Source organism: Lygodium microphyllum, chromosome 1, assembly GCF_053477565.2.
Source record: "Lygodium microphyllum isolate KBCC chromosome 1, Lygodium_microphyllum_v1.1.10, whole genome shotgun sequence".
NCBI classification, from domain to species: Eukaryota; Viridiplantae; Streptophyta; class Polypodiopsida; order Schizaeales; family Lygodiaceae; genus Lygodium; species Lygodium microphyllum.
In genome coordinates this window covers 50,989,944-50,993,888 of record NC_141135.1, presented here as the reverse complement: position 1 = coordinate 50,993,888, position 3,945 = coordinate 50,989,944, and the positions used below count along the sequence as shown (strand labels likewise).

Sequence of the window (3,945 nt, the reverse complement as noted above, 5' to 3'; positions counted from 1 at the left end):
AGTTAGTGGTTTTTGGTTTACAGTATAGGGTTTAGGGTTATGGGCTAATTGATGATATTGGATGCAGGCTATTATCAAACATGCTTCCAAAGGGGAATAGACTACCCACCTCAAGAGACAAAGCGAGGCGCTATGTGACATCTCTTGGAGGATTGGATTATGATCGCATACATGCATGCGTCAATGATTGCATTCTCTTTCGTGGGACGCATAAGGAGGCTCGACAGTGTCCCACTTGTGGTGAAGCAAGGTATAGAACAGATGTGAAGAGTTTTGATGTACCTCGTAAAGTCTTGCGACACTTTCCTATAATTCCTTGCATCAAACACATGTTCAAGTGCAAATCCATAGCAAAGCTCATGTCATGGCATTCCTCGCATCGATCGGATGATGGCATGTGGAGAATTCCTGCAGACACTCCTGCTTGGAAGCATATTGAAGATGAGTGGCCCAGCTTTAAAACAGAGCCCAGAAACTTGAGACTTGGCCTAGGTATGGATGGAGTGAATCCGTTTGGTTTCAAGAGCACCGCATACAGCGTGTGGCCGGTTGTGTTGGTGAATTACAACCTTCCACTATCAATGGCGATCAAGAAGGGACATCTTATGTTATCCCTTCTGATTCCAGGGAAACATAAAGTCAAGCATATGGATGTTTATCTTGAACCGTTGATTGATGAGTTGGAGGAACTATGGAGAGGTGTTGCGGTAGTGGACATTAGTAGGCCTCCCTCCTCTCGACACTTCGACTTAAAAGCAGTGTTGATGTGGACAATGCATGACTTTCCAGGATACATCGATTGTTCTGGTAAGAATTCTAACTACCTCCCGACTCTAATACTACTAGCTATATCAATTATAACTATTGACTTTATTATTCTAACTTTTTTTTTTATTTTAACAGGTTTGAGGACATCGGGTAAACATGCATGTCCTATATGTGGCCCTTCATTGGTACATGAGTATGCTGATGGTTTGTGTAAGACCATATTCGATAATCATCATCGATTTCTCCCATCAGATCACCCTAAATATGCTCCTAGTAAGAGGAACATTCATCCACAGACACTTCGTGCAAAAGATTGGAAGCGTATTTGGGAGTCTTCAAATGTTCTTCCTCCAGATGGCATGAACAGGTACATCTCCATTGTTTTCAATCTTGTTTTGTGTAGTCTCTAAAGTTGGAATAAAGATGACAGTCTGCAATCCCTTGTGTAGGTACTCCATTTTTTTCCGGCTACCATATTGGACCCATCTCAAGATCAACCATCTTCTTGATCCCATGCACATCTTCAAGAATGTGGGATCTAGTATTTGGGAACATGTTATTGGTAAAAGAGACAATGTTAGCGTACGGGAGGACTTGCAGGTCGCAGGATGTATGCGTCAAGCTTGGCCACGAGAGGAGGGTGGGCACGTTCGTCTTCCGCCTGCTCCCTGGATTATATCAAAGAAGGAGGAGAAGCAGGTAAAGCAAGCCATCACCACTTTGCGTACTCCCACTGGATGCATGAGATCGTTGAAGGGAGCGTTTACAACCACTAAGAAAAGAGGGGTTGAGCAACTACATGGGTTGAAGTCCCACGATTGGCACAAGATGCTCCAAGTAAGTGTTTTCCAATTATTGTAGGTTGAAATTAAATTTTGTAATGCCCTAACCCAAATATACATGTGCTCTTATGTGCGCAGTTCATACTACCTACTAGCATCGACCATTGTGTAGACAGGAGTTTGAAAAGATGTATTTATAAGATGGGCGAGCTTGTGAGGTATGTAAATCCCATGTAAGATCACCCTTCATTATACCTTGCAAAATGAATGTGCATGAGGTATAACGTACTGTGCATTTATTTTTCAGATATGTTAGTTCCAAAGCAATTGATCCAGTCACATTGGATGATGCACGTGTTATGGCAGTGGAGGTGGTTTGTATGGTAGAGGAGACTTTTCCGCGAACCATTCTCACAAGTCAACTACATCTCATTGTGCATTTAGTGGATGAAATTGCTTTATGTGGCACTGTGCATGCCCGTTGGATGTTCTTCCTAGAGCGCTTCATGAAGACCTTAAAAGACTTTGTGAGGCAAAGTGCAAGGTCCGAAGGAAGCATGGCTGAGGGTTGGTTGATACAAGAGTCTCTTGTATATATATCAGAATTTCTTGATCAGGTGGATAGCTCTTTGCCGTGACTATGGAGCAATGAAGAGGACTTGAGGATGATGTCTATTGTGCCTCAAGGAAAAGGACAGAGCAAAGTAATTGAGAGAACATTGATTGATGATCTTAATTTCACTTGCATCCTTAATAGTGATGTGATGAGCAGATGGGTTACAAGATACGAGGATGCAAAGACAAAAAGGCAAGCAGACAGAGCTCTCTTTCGGAGGCAACATGGCTCTCGTAAGGCGTACCCTAAGCATCTAGCAACACTTCCGAATGATATTCATGTTGATTGGTTGCATGAGGAAATGGAGAGAGCAGAGAGAGATGAGGGGCTGCATATCACGGCGGAAGAATGGGAGTATGCACGAGGATGCATGTTAAAGGTACATAGAACAAATGTAAATTTGCATTCTTTGTAAGTGATTGGCTTTTCATATTTATTCACATTAATTGCTTACATAGATATTGCTTATATTTTGGTCCAGTGCACTATGTTCAATGCTATATGGTGTGAAGGCAAGCATTTTCGAACACAAAGAATAGATGAAAAGAGGAATACACAAGATTGCGGTGTCATTAGTAGCTTTGAGGGAGCCAATGGAAAAATTGATGATTATTGTGGCACAATCCAAGACATATACAGACTTGACTTTCGCCGCTTCTTTGTGTATGTTTTGGATGTCAAATGGCAAATGAAAGTGGTGGAAAAAGGGCCTAACGCAACGATAAAACGCCATGCAAGTGGCTATGTGACTATTGACTCTACAAAGTTTTGGCAAACAAAGAAAGATAGGCTCGTATTGCCACAACAATGTGAGCAAGTATGCATTTTTTTACAAATGTGTTTCATGTACATATATATCTAAGCTCGCGCACCCCTTGACTTTTGATATGCTAATTAATTAATGAATTATGTGTATTTGAGCAGGTTATCTATCTGCCAATGGTGCATGACAGTAAATGGTGGTATGTCATCCCTATTGCACCACGTTCCAAAGTAATGTATAATACATTCACTGATATGGAGCATATGGAGGATGTGGCAAGCCGCAAAGAAGATGATGTCGAACATGCCAATGTAGATGATCATGATAATGAGGATGAGCGTACCATTTCTCATGATCATGAGGATGACCCTTCCATTGAGGATGATGGTGATGATGATGAGAATGATCAAGGCATCGGTACCATTATCAATGGGCAAAATAGCGATAGTAGAATAAATTTAATCGTAGCCTTACAAATTGATCAAATGGATATTGATGTTGATCGTTTGGCAAGGATGGATCTTATTGAAGATGAGATCGAACCCTAACCAATCCATCACTGTATTGTTCCAAATTCATGACATTTCTATTGTATACTTTGTCTTTCAATAACCATATGAAGATATATTTTTCAATATATTACGTTGTTGTAAGTGCATGTAGTGGGATTTTGTAATGGTTTGTAAACACTGCAATGCACAATGACATTTTTAAAACTTAATGGTTTTCTGTTTTGAAAAGAAATGGATTTCTGTAGTTAGGCTCTGTGTCGTGTGTAACAGAGCGTGTATTATGACAGACTTAACGCGCAAATACACGCGCCCACACATGCAATTATACACGCGTTGTTACATGCATGTATACACGCGCCCGATATTGCTGTAAGTATAAACGACCATACACGCGCCCGTAACTTTTCGCGTGTAATGGACGCGTGTATGGCGGCATTGTGTTGTAGTGTATGCATTTTTAATTCAATATTTAATAGAAATTTCCATACCCGATCAATGAGAGAA

At 40.9% G+C, this 3,945-nt stretch overlaps 1 pseudogene; it reads left to right on the top strand.

Moving 5' to 3' along the window:
- The first annotated feature begins 1,852 nt into the window (after positions 1-1,852).
- Positions 1,853-3,477, top strand: LOC148041099 (uncharacterized; annotated as a pseudogene).
- Positions 3,478-3,945: the final 468 nt, after the last annotated feature.